Source organism: Embiotoca jacksoni, unplaced genomic scaffold (assembly GCF_022577435.1).
Source record: "Embiotoca jacksoni isolate LCO1_2020_lvr unplaced genomic scaffold, fEmbJac1.0.p SCAF_6, whole genome shotgun sequence".
Taxonomy (NCBI): Eukaryota; Metazoa; Chordata; class Actinopteri; family Embiotocidae; genus Embiotoca; species Embiotoca jacksoni.
Window position 1 is genome coordinate 16855141 of NW_027185414.1, and position 13720 is coordinate 16868860.

At 40.2% G+C, this 13720-nt stretch overlaps 1 protein-coding gene across 5 annotated transcripts in view; it reads right to left on the reverse strand.

Annotated features, from left to right (window-relative positions):
* Positions 1-12725, reverse strand: part of dagla (diacylglycerol lipase, alpha) — a 33879-nt gene extending 21154 nt beyond the window's left edge. Inside the window, exons 1-3 of one of the 5 annotated variants that reach the window (XM_069173426.1) lie at positions 11978-12725; positions 11533-11594; positions 10541-10705 (exon numbers count right to left, since the gene is read on the reverse strand). The gene's annotated coding sequence lies outside the window, so the exon portion shown is untranslated. The remainder of the gene's footprint in view (positions 1-10540; positions 10706-11532; positions 11595-11977) is intronic. The other 4 variants (XM_069173427.1, XM_069173425.1, XM_069173428.1 and 1 more) reach the window with 4 other exon arrangements.
* Between the last annotated feature and the right edge of the window lie 995 nt (positions 12726-13720).

Here is a 13720-nt window from a genome sequence, read left to right on the forward strand (position 1 = left end):
CAACTACTACAATTACATGTATTCAATACAAAAATCAGCAGATTATCATAAGATGAAGACGGATTTAAGGTTTCTGATTCAAAAAAGGACAAGACAGGACACCAACTAGCCAAACAAATCTTGTGATAATATAAACAAACAAAGTACACGGTTTGTGGTTTTTACTTTCCACAACAAAAATGCACGGAATTACCACTGAAGGAAGAAATCAGGCAAAGAAAAAACAAACATTCCTTGAGGCACTTGTGCATCCACCTACATAGCCCTGATGTGTTGAGCATTACAGAAAAACACTGGTATTTCCTCTACGCAGATCTGGTGAAGTAGCTTTTTACAAGCCCTTCTTTATTCTGTTACAACACAAACAGAAACACTGGAGACTCCCCTCCCACCCCAACCACAAATCCACTCGACTTAAAACAAATCTCAGAAACCACAGTTGGCCACCTGCCAATTCTCTCATTTATTTCCCAAGTGGCTACTTATTGAGCCAAAATACCTGCATTGATTTGCATTACATCATAATCTAACTCCATTGTTTGGGACCAACAAAATTTGGGCCCCTGCACCTCAAAGCAAGGCTGAGACTTTTCTTTGTCACATCTTCTACTTGGATTGAACGTAACCGTCCACAACTGTTCCGCTGCAAAAATACTGGATTGCTCAATTTACCTATTTTGAGCATTATATTAATGTGTGCGCTACCACAAACTAGTATGTTTACATTTGTAAACATTTTGTGGGGACCCAATTTATGCCAGAAATTGTTTCAATATTACATCCTTGTTTTTTACTTTTATGACATTAAGGAGGGGACAAGAACAGTTGTACAAGTTTTTGTACAAATTCTGTTTTCTCTAAAGCCTTATGAAAAAACTCTTACAAATGTGAATTTTCTACTGGTCTGTCAATTCATCAAAGATTATAGATACCACTAGTGGTGCAATGTAAGGAGCATTATTATATGGGTTGGTCTCTATTTTCTTTTTTCCTTCCACTATGAAGCATCTGCACAAACACACAAGTGATACAATGCACATTACACTAATAGCTTCCCACGAGGCTGCAGATCTACAGGTTACAGTAACATGCCATTAAACACAGCAGTGCGTCAGCAACAGCAGGATAAAAACAGTGATGTAAACAATTCAGGCTTCAAAGTTTTCGTTAGATTGGCTTTACAAATGTTTTATAAGGGTTAACATGTCATTTGGAGTGGGACGCTGAATGTAAACAGGGCATCATAATATAGATAATACTTTGTAGCTATAATCACCCAGTTCCACTGTTGTGCAGACCTGAAATAATAATATTCTGTATTGTGACAAAATAACACGCACTATCTTTAGCTATAAGTGAATCACATATAACAGGGTAACAGGAGGACGTGGCAGTAATTCACTTCTTCTGGATTCTACTGAGTGGATGCAATGACCTGTACAACTAGTTTTGCTTAATGAATAACCTTAATAAAGTAGGCACCCATTATTCACCTGACTGTGAAATGTCGGATACGACTGCTTAAAGATTTGCATTCAGCAGCCAAAACGTCTTGTGATCATCTGTTCTACAATAGAAAATTGTGACTGCTCACATCCCGGCAGTTGTAACAATTAGACCCTTAACATCACTGAGAGACATTTGCCATGTTCACCTAACAACACAGTAAACTACATTATCAAAATAGAGTAATAAAGTTGAATGTACACAAAGGACTTGTGAGCTTCACAAGTGACCACATTGAGGCTGTTTCATTCACATGTCAGAAGTTTATAAAACTCTGCAATTTCTTTGAGTAATACATTGTCCAAACTTCTGGACAGGGTGCATTTATTACAGGCCAATTTATAACCCAGCTACAACTAATTCTTTCAGTGTTTCAGGGACACAAAAAATGTCCACAGAAACTCCACTTGAGCTGTGTTGGCACAGGATTACAAATGGCTAAATCATCAAAGCAAGCGGGTCAAACCAAGAGCAGTAGAGTGACAGTATGAAGGTTTTGCTTCCAATCAAAGCACCACAGCAGGTGGTCCCACTGATTGGCAGACTTTGAGCCAAAAAGGACAGACAGCACGGTGAAATCAGCTGCAGGAGTGTTTGGTTGAAAAAAATAACTGTTTACTCTCAGTCTTCCACAGCAAATGGTGTGACAAACCCGATGTCGAGTTTGGTTACTTGCTGTGAATATTCATAAAAAGGAGGCAATGAGGAAGGAGAAGAAAAGGAGAAGACAATGAAACGGCAACGAATAATCCTAAAAGTAACCGCATCAGAAGAGATAGAACTTGTGACTCAACTGTTGACCTATAGATTCCAGCTTCTACTAGTGTTAATGCAGCTCTTCAGCCTTGACAGAATGCAGGAGAGCGAAGGAAACAAGGGCATGTGAATGGGTTCACATGACAGAAGTCACCTCACAGCTACTTGTAAAACTCTATCTGGGTTGGAGTAACATTAAAGAGGACAGTGGAAGGAGGGAGGGGAGGGAGGGAGGAAAGATATGGGGGAACATATTAAGTGAACATCTGAACTCCCCCCAAATCTCATTTAGGCCACAACAATCAGGTCAGTGAAATCAAGAAGATCTTTTTAAATGCAAAGACGCCTACTAGACCGCCAGGGACAATGTTATCATCACTCTCCTCCAGGCCTGTTGTTGCGATATGGCTTGAATTCCCACCAGAGGACTTAATAGCGAACAACAACAAAAAAATGACATAATTCTAAATTAAAAAGGGATTACAGAGAAATGGTAAAGTTTGATCAATTGAAATTCCCAAGCATTTCATAAACTGTCCATCCCATTCAGGGTCAAAAGAGGCTGAAGACTATCCCAGCATAGATGATTAATAGTTTCCAAATTGTCTTTTTGTGGCACTGCAAACTGCTTTTTTATTATCTTTTGTCCTAATTCCTACCAATTCCAAAGCAGTGGTGCTTCAATCTATTTTTTTATTCTAACTAATCTATTATCAAGGCAGATATCCTTAGAGAGTGATGAGCATCTGTCTCATCTAATTTGCTTGTCAAAACATTAAAGGCATAAAGTTTTCATACAGGAGCAGATTCAGTCATTTAGAACCACCGCTTTCAAATATTTCACATTTCTCTTACTTTTTTTGACTGTTTGTTTCTTACTTATTTGTTGTGATGATGGTCTTCTGTTGGATTATGTCTGGTCGTGACTAGTGTTATACTGTCGACACTAGGAATGCGCAATTCAATGTTGTTTTTTTTTATGACGCATAACTCTTTCGAGTATGCACATCTTGTTTTACACCCAAGAGCAAAGAATATCAAGTTCCTCCTGTAGTGGAATTAACATAATATTATACCTGCTGTTACCATTATAGCTCACTGAAAGATGCAGACACAGTACAATCCTTTTCAAAATGCACATATTAAGAAAAGTACTTTAACTTAGCTTATGTAAAACCTGCCATATCTATTTTTATGTAACATTTTGAAACAAAGTTGTACGATTAGTTCTACTTAAACAGGCATTTCAGGCACTAAAACCCAACCTTGTCACCACAGACATATAGTTCACCCTCTTTCACGCTCGACGCTAGTAATGTGATAACATTGCACTGTGTCTGCTCCCTCCCACCACGGACATGGCGCTGAGTTTTTAGTCAAACATTGAGCATTTCAGCCTAATTTAAGCGTTACTTTATCAGCCCGCTTGTTGAGAACATTCATTCAAATGCCAATATTTAATTTGAAAGCATACCTTTATCGGCCGATATCAATGACACGTTTTATTATTGCGCATCCTGAATTTACAATATGAAACCGAAACAATCAACAAATGCTCACTTTTGAGAAGCCACAGAAAATCAAGTTGTTGTGAATTAAATCTATGTCAATTGTTAAATGATTGATATGACCCATGAACTGCTATAAAATTGTTTAAAACGATTAAATTGTTTTCAACGATTATAATTAATATTACCAGCACCATCATTATCAGTTGTCTTTGCAGCCACGTACTCATCACCCGTCATGTTTATTGTTACTCATAAAAATGATTTCACCCAACCATGAGCAGGCCAGAAACGGTTCTATTTAATCAATCTGTACTCGGGTTGTATTCTTTCTAGGCCTCTGCCAGCCAACAATGTCAATCAATATTTCCGACTGATTACTCGAGAGGTTCTGAGGAGATCAATGTACAAAGAACCCTCAGAAAGGTGTCCCTTAACCTATCAGTGTACTCTCCAAATCCAGTTGGAAACGATGTGGATGTGAACAGATGTGACTTGTCCTCAAGATCAGATTGGCAATTTATCAAGGTGCACAGTGAAATAAACGAAACCCAGCTGATTACTCTCGTAATCAGTTCTGCATAAAACTAATCAGCACTGACCTGTGAGGAGAGGGCCTCTGCTGGTCTCATTTCAAGGAAGACTCTGGTCATCAGTCTCATGTCTCATCACACCATCCTCGCTAATAGCAGTTTCCTCCTCAAGGGCTTTCCCATCCATCGCCCACAGGATGTTAGCCTGTTAGTGGTGCTGTTTGGCTTCTACTGTGGACATTAGCTGATGCCCTTCAACTTTTTTTTTTTTTTTTTTTTAAATGGGTAACTGTATCATACCAACATTATATTCTACTTTATGTTTACGGGATACTCTGGCCTTTTGGACATGAAAAAGATAAATAGAATGTTATTAATTCCAGGCAACATTAACCATTAATTCGAGTTGACCACGATCAAAAATTGCTGTTTAAAAGATTTAAAAAGATTGATTTTTAGCAAAAATGAAGGATGTATTTGAGAAGAATGTGCCTATAATTTCAAAATTCATACTCAATGTGTAAGTGAGCTTTAAGTGATTCAGTCCCACAGATGCAAAGCATCTCAATAACAGGTTACAGTATATTTTGTGCGTGGAATAAATACTCTTTAAAAAAATGGTACAACGTAAAACCTTCTGGACACACAATTGGATTGTTGTGATTTATGGTAACGTAATGATCTTCACAACCTGTACACAGCACAAGCTGACACCTTTTGACAGAGAAAGCTGACTAATGCTACTTTCATTAACACTATCAGGACTTGTCCTCAACACGGCAAATTTGAACAAACAGCATTTTTTAGGTTAAATGCAGCTCAAAGGATGTCATGACTGGTTTAGGCTCTTTTCGTAAGGCAGAGTCTGACTACAGTTATTATTGATAATGGACTAAAAAAAAAGTTTGCAATAAATGATTTTGAACATGGCACAAAATATACACAGCTTTTTCAGTGTAGATTTTCTGTGGGTTTATAGATATTTTGACCAATGAACAAAGCATTGCTCTTTTCTTATTGTTTCATGCAACCCTTTCCTGTCCTAAATGTTATTACATAAAACTTAAAACTCACATAAATTGTATTTATGTTTTTATAGCCTATACAGTGCTTAATATTGTTTACATAACTTATATTACTATTTATTATAAGATAGAACAGCACATTTCCAAATGCCAAAATGTTTATATTACTGTGCAGTGTCATAAAATTTTAAAAATCCTTTGCTCTTAAAATTCATGATATCCTCCATGATTTTCTTGTTAAAGATGCTCAGTCAGGATCAAAGCAAATGCCAATCCATTATTGATGCTGTGGGACTAATAGCGAAACTTCCTAATGTTGTTAATGAGGTGAAATTTCAGTTTGTATTTTTAAGCCTCCTTTAAACCTAATCAAGCAATAAATACTCAATTCCAGCACCTGAAGCTGCCCCACCCCTCTTCCCACCTCGCTGTGGGTTATAGCCTGAGATCAAAGGAGCATCTAAATGTCTAGAACCTGACCTTTAACGCAACTCTACTACGCAGACATTTCTAAACTGAACGGCTGTTCTTCACTCTGCTATGAGAGATTAATTCTGCATGAGGTATGAGTCATGCAAACGCTCATCCTGAGCTATAGTGAATCCATCTGCATCCAAATGACGTGTTTTGTGGAACGCCTATGATATACTCCTGCATGTGAGCAATGCTTTTGTGCTCCACACAGTCAGTGTGCTACTATGTGCCAGGCCCATACCCACGTGACGCAACAACAATGATGTAACAACAATGACAGGGCTCCCGTCCATCATTGTGGCTTTGTTTTTGACAGAGACAGACGAGGAATAGGTATGCAGCACGGCATCGGAAACGTTTCACTGAGAATGAGTGTGTTTGAACCTGTCTGATGCATATTCTCCACAAGCAAGCCCCTGCTGAGATCCACAATCATCGTAATTTTACTTACACAGAGCCTATATACGTTTAAAAAAAACTCTTGCCATTTTCTCATAAAATCCTTAAACGCACTGCTGCTGATAAAGGGTAAAAGTTACAACTCACCTGGTCTCACTGCTCAAATCATGACACACAACACTGTTGATTACAACCAACACATCTCACTCCCGAGGGAGCCACAGATACTGCCCCGATTCTAAAATCTGCACAAACTACAAGCTCAAATACCATCAGAACTCAGCCCTGTTTTATATTCCTTGTTTTGGAGGTAGCGGGTTGATCTGGTATGACTAGTAGCAGGTGTTTTAGCATCCTACTCTTCCATCTTACTCAGTTAGTCTGCAGCAGCAACAGCAGCATCAAGCCAAGCTGTGGTACAGAGCCTGTTGGTTACAGCCTTTTTATGTTCCATCACATTCTCTGCCTGTGTAACCTCAACCATTTATCACCTCTCTAACCAAGCTGGAGAACATTCAGTCTGTCTCGCAAGCTTCTCCACACACACAGATGAGAGCAGAGTTTACAAACTGGTTTGAAAACAAACATCTGAGAAATACTGGTCCATTATCAAAACAGAAGAATACAATTTCCAGGTTAACTGATGTATGTTAGTCATAATCATTTCTGACAGAGTTCCCTTTTTTTTTTTTTTTTTTATAAATATGATAATGCAAGGTTTTTTCACAGGTGTCACTTTGTCTTCACACTAATGAAAAGCAGCACTTCCACTTTTAACAGATTAGTTTAAGCCTAAAAGTGATAATCCGCCGATAATCTGCAGTAGGAAGGTCAAACAATCCTTCCCTGCATGTGTAAAAGGTCACTGTACAAAGTTGTTGTTTTGTCATGCTCAGGCTGTGTTCAGCCTTCTTTTCTCACACAATATTCCAACGGAGCCACGTTTTCATGTTGGAAAATGTATCACAATGCACAGATGAACCTTTTGAAACCATCCAGAGTAATTTTCCTCCGAAAACACACCATGCTGAGCACATGCACGGACAGGTGAGAACTGGATTATGGTGCCGGGGTTGCTTAAATTCATTCATTTTGTATGCAATACATTTGGATACTTTTGCATTGTGAAAACTTGTCACCAGTGGACTCCTATTGCAGGAACCTGTCAGGCCTACAGGGGGGCAAAACTGATTTGGGTTAAGCAACTTTGGTTTTTTTAATCATGGTTTGAACAGACACATTATATGATTGTACTGCCACCAACTAACAGGTGTTTTTTCACTTTAGTTGGACTCAAAACGGCAGTTTTCATAGGAAGCTTGGCTAGTGTGTAGTAATGTGAGCATTATTCAGCACAAGATTCTCTTTGCTTGGTGAAGTAGTTGACATGATGGAGACCAATTTGAAACTTGTGTTTATTTTGTGGGTTTCCATCCAAAATTGGCATCAAGCAATTATCAGGCAGTAAATGACCAAATTACAAAACTGTGGCTAAATGTTATCCATGTTTAGCCTGCAGATGAACTCCATTCAATAGTCAATAGAGCCCATTGTTCTATGTTTAGGCTAGTTATGCAAATGAAAAGCACCGGCTTTGAGTGGGATGCACATGGAGAAGAGAATCTATGTAAACTCAGGTGTGTCCGTCAAAACAAACTTCAGCTTTCACTCAAGGACCTGAATACATCCTGGATGTATCCGACAGTCACTGCAGCAGATTTACTTTCTGCAGGAAGTCTTGTGCCGATCGTTTGGAAGTGAATATTCATATGGTGCTTTCTGTCTTTTAATCAAAAGTTGACATCAAAACAAAGAATATCTATTTTTTTTTAATTATCACAGAACAATGTCTTAAATGCCATCACATCTGTACACACAAAATGCACCAGTGGCAGTAGCTGAAGATTTCCCTGTCCTGCAGGTAGCTTGTTATGCTGTCAGAATTAATAGAAATCACCTAAAAAGGAAAAGTATTTGCTTGAGGGGACAGTGAAGGCAGGCAGAAGAGAGCTTGGCATGTAGTGAGGTGTTGGGCACAAATGGAGAGACACACTACTAAGAATGTCCACAGAAAACGCTGAGGTTATGCTGGATTGGCAGGACAGTCCCAAAAATCTCCGTCTCTTCTGCTCGCTGTCATACATCCATCTGCTCCAGTCTCTCTCTTTTTCTGCCTGGGTCACTGTTACACTCTGCTCAGATCAAGATTCTCTCTAGCATTTGTCACATATCTGGCTCTGCTCCTGCTGTCTAAAAACGATCCCCGTCTCGCCTTATTCTGTCACACTACAGCAGTATTCTGTCCGTCCTAAACAATCTCACCCTCTATCTTTCTCATCTTCCATCTTCATGCTCTCTCCTACCCACACACTCATTCAGTATTCATATTTTAGAGGACATTTATGAGCATGAAACTGAGCGTGTGCATCTGCAGATTTTCGGTGCAGAAGAAACCTACATTTTCTCCTCTAGCCTTCCCCTGTCCCCCTCCTCTTTCTTCTTTCACTAATCCAGATTCTGGTTTTGGTTTCGTGTTGTTCATCTTTTTTTAGACTGAAAGCCATGTGCCACTCACTCCTACTCTCCCTCTGCCTCTTTCTCCATCTTTTTCTCCCACTGCCACCCACTCAATCCCTTTCACCTCTTCCCACTCCATTTTCTCTTCTTCCAGTTGATGTGATAGTATGTGCGCTTCAGATTGCATGTATGTGTTCGTGTATACGTGTGTGTGTGTTCGTGTGTGTGTGTGGTGTGTGGTGTGTGGTGTGTGTGTGTGGGGGTGAGGGGAGGAGGGGGAGGGATGATAACATATGTGGTCTGCTAACCTGTCTGTGGCTTCTTGCCATAAACCATGTAGAGATGTGTTTGTCATTGTATCTGGTCAGATCCTGAAAATAACTGCAGCAGTTTTGTCAATGCAACACTCTCCTGCAGCTGTAGGATTTCAGCAGTATGATGAATTTATTATGGACCAATAAATAAGCATTTCCGCACACTTCCATTAAACAGTTGTCTATTACTGGCTGCTGCTTAGAGATTTTGCAATAAATGCAAGTCTGTCTGGAAGAGGACTCACACCTGCCTACAAAACACCTCCCAGATCATCAATACTGTCGCCCTCTTCTTATCAGTGGGTGATGCCATTTTACTTATTTGTATAACCGATGATTCAAATCCCAAATTAGGGTGCATGCTATGTAATCTGTATCTCCACAATACTTTAAAGCAAAGTCTTACACATGCACTGAATATATAACAGGGGGTTATTGGGAAGTGCAAATTTGAACATGTTAATTGCCTCGTTATCACTTATGAATTTGCATTTCCATGTCTGGCAAATGGATGCACAGCGAGGGGTCACTGGAACTCGTTTCCTATTTTTTTCAGTCTGTTGTGAACTTGTGCACATTTTAAGAAAAGAAGCGTAAAATAATTAAAAGAAGCTTTTAATGCTGAAATTTACTCCGCTTACAGATAACAAAATTAACTTCAATTTCAAGAGCAAATGGAAATATACTTTCAAGTAGGGTGTGAGCTGCTCAACTAAAAATTATTTGTTTCCATCATATCATAATGCATTGGTGGTTTATAAAACGTCTACTGTTAAACTCCTGCTATACTCTGTTTCTTACAACACATCAGTACATCATGGGCTCATGATTGTTGTGGTTTCATACACAAAACACGCACAAGATATTGATGTTAAAGCCAAGCTTATAAGAAATGGGAAGCAGTGAATGCAAGGATGGAGATGGAAAACTAATCAAGAAAAACCTCGCAAAATGAACCACGTTTGGACACTAAACATGAAAAAAAAACGGCTTTGGAAATTATTCTATATTTCATCAGTGCTGAGGACTTAAACTGTAGGACTTCTGTTTAGGGAAGTAACTGTCGATTAATAATCATTTCTTAATCTTTGACTATGATAATTTTGTGTTGTATTCAGTTTTAGCAGCTGCATTTTACCCTGCTCCTAATTTATGCAGGTAACAAGACTTCACACCCATTTAACACTTCTGTCCAAATTATAGGTCACAGATGTAAGAAATGAGTCATAATGTCTTTGCATTCTTGTAAAAGAAGCACTGAAACAGCACAAATGACTGAATTTTGTACCAACATCAATGCTGTTGGTTATCTGCAGAACCACAACGACCAAGTACTACAAAATTCTGCACTCTGCTGCTGCTTCATCCCAAAGCAATGTGAGTCGTTAACTAGGCCCTCCTAAATCAGCTGACATTAAGAAGTCAATAGTTGAGAAGTGAAGCAAAGAAGAGGTGATGTAGGAACAAGTCTTACACAAACTGACAGTGAAAACAAAGAGACAGCACACCTGTCAGGACTCCGCTGGAGGCACTTGGTTTCCACTGGGATTGAATCCCAGAGGGATGCCAGTGAACCTGCTGTTTACACGGGTGTTGATGCGGCCTTACATGGCTGGGCCCGGCCTCGCCGTCTTCTTTTGCTACACACTTGACCATACTCAATCTCAGGGGAGCTATTTTAAAAAGAAAAAAATATTTCACCACTAAAATATACCCACAAACTAGTTTAGTTGTGTTCTCCACTTTTCTGTGTTAAGCTTTTCCACCCTTCTCATCACAGCAGGGAATGTAGGCCACTAACAATCAGCGATATGGTGTGGCGGGTGAGGGTGGAGAGGTTAAGTATAGCAGTGAAAGGCTGCATTTTAATACCCCTGCTTTAGTTCAAATTTGATTAAATACAGTGTATAGGCTTGTCTATATGGGTGTAAGGTAGATAAGTCCAGTCCCCATCTGTGTGCCTCAAACACGCAATGCCCCCGCTCATTAGGTGCTTCAGTGTAAAACAGAAGTCTACAACAGATCTTGACAACAATATGAGACACTTTTTGACTTAACATTTCCCTCTTTCCGGAACTCATCAATCATTTTGCTCAAATAGTGTGTCACACTCTAAGATTGAAATATTATATTACTATTATTCAAAACCCTCACATGTGGCCATTCTTCTCCTCACACCTCTGGTCATTTATGTTGCACCATAGCCTGGTGAAGGCATTTGCCCGTTGAGTGGCATGAAATATTCAGGTAAATGATAAACAGATGTGTCAGTCCCCATAACTGTCACTGTGCCCGGTCCCTTTTTTTGTTCAGGGGAGCATGTCAACTACAGCTGAACTGAAAGGATGAAGTCTGGAGGGTGTGAAGGCTCGGCCTTAAATCTGGTGAGTCAAGCTTCCTTTTAGTAATGAAAGGAGCAGGGACTGATCAATTAGTTACTAAATAAGCAAAAACATAAGCCAACACCAATATTGGTAGTGGTGTCTCTTATTTAACTTACTTCAACTGAATACTTCGGGGTGCTGACAGTCGGCTAAGAAGCTGTCCCGTCACTTTGAGTATCTTTAAATTGATAAGAAGATTGACATTTTCCATTATTTTGACATTGCATACTGTTAATTGCCTCTAATGTAGAATAACAAAAACACTCAGTCTATGATTAGCTGCAGCTCCGTGTGTTAAACGTGCAACAGCATCAGAATGCGTGATTCCAACAAGTCGATAAACAGCAGTAGCTCATAATCTCGTGTAATCAGGGCAGCTGCTTAAGGTGGCATCCTGCGGGCCTAGCTAATGGAGATGTGGCCTAAGAATCACGGTATCAATCATGGGTTTTAAAAGCCGGGCTCACGCTGCCTGCGTCTTGGCGGGTTTGCTGCCCTGAGTGTGCGCATAGCTAAAAGCAGTTTATGAATCAGTCTCCTCATCCGGCGGCTGCTGCTCACCTGTATTTTGACGATGCCTTGCCGAGACCCACTGCATCGGTTCCGCTCTCTCTCCCATATCCTTCCGCCTCAGCCTCACGCTCCCCGATACCGGGCTCCGGTTTGGGTGGATAAAAGTCTCAAACGTCTCGCCGATAGATTTATAATAACCGTGCGGACGTCATTACAGCAGCGGGATGAATGGACCCAGACACGTCAAAGATCCAGAGCCTCCTCGGTTGTGTGCCCGGCTGTCAGGCAGACCTCATGCATACCATCAAAGAGCGTAATCACCGACACGACTGACGGCTCGGTCCTCTGCTTCACAGCAACACGTCGTCGGCTGAAGATGTTCCCAGATTGTGGCTCATTTTCATGCCGTTCCGCCGCAGCACGACATAATCATACGCCTCTCCACAGACGACCACAGTCCCATCGGGTTTCACGAACAAGACGAGCGCCGTGGGTCTCACGTTGTAGTCGGTAGCCCGTGTGTGCAATCAGCCGAACAACTCCCGAGCCCCCGACACACGGAGGAAGCGTTCCCCGAGAATCTGGCCCATCCCTTAGGATATTTTCCCACCGAAAAATACGTACGAACTTGGCTATTCCCCTTCCGCGTTTGGCTGCGAAAATGCCGTTCGGTTTACGCACACCTGACTCGTTTTGGTAAATGGCAGCCGGCAGACACTTTGGACATCCTGCGGAGGAAGGGCGCCACTGGTGGTTTGTGAATATGAAGGAACCTGCAGCTGGTTCAGAGAGCAGCGTTGTGTGAGAGGTTGCCGCTCCCCTTCCTGATGTCACCCAGAAAACCCCAGAGGAGGCCGAACACACGGATTTGGTTTTGTTCAGATGTTCTATAGTTGGAGAAAGCTCTCGGTTCTGAACGCCATTTGTTAAAAAAAAATTTTTTTTTTTAATTATTAAAAAAAAAAAAAAAAAACACAGAATAAGGCTAAAAAGGCAAAAATATTAGCTTATTACACCGAGCGTGGGGTTGCTTGATGCGCACGCGCAGTTTAGTATTTAACCTAAATGGACTTTCGTTACCACTGCGATGCAGGCAAAGCCAGACTTGTGCTGGGGATAAACATGGATTTTAAACAACGTTTTGTCAAACAAACCTTTGCTTAAAACTACCAGGAATGTCACGTGGATCATTTGATTAGATCTGGACTCTATAATATATCCTAGACATTTGCACATTTTTTTATTATTAGCACAATCGTTCTCGAACGAGTCCTCAAATGTTTTGTTTAGTCCTTGCTGATGTGTAAACTTCATATAGTTTGAATCACAGCATGACACATTTTTATGTTTTGTGTGTTTCTTTTACGTCAACAAGTACGCATCGGCCCAACGACTTCTTACTTTACCTGTAACTATCTTGACATAGAACCATGTTCTTTGGACCGACGTATAAACTGCGTCATAAAATCTACACATGAAAAACCAGTAGTGGGCACAGTCACTATCCTCTCTCAAAAATGCGCACAATTGTCCTTGCTATATTATATATATATATATTTTTTTTTTTTAAATCCCCCTTTGCGGGATTAATAAAGTATCTGTTTGTTTGTTGAAAAGAAATTCAATGAATGAGTGAACAGCTCACCAGTAGAGTCTCAGAGACTTCTCACTTTCATCTTGCTGCCAAGACTGCCGACCTCATGGTTTGGGGTTATCTATCCGAAAATAGATTCAAAGCTGCTTGAAACTGTATTGCAACAGGATTCATTTTGATACATAAATGTTAAATAT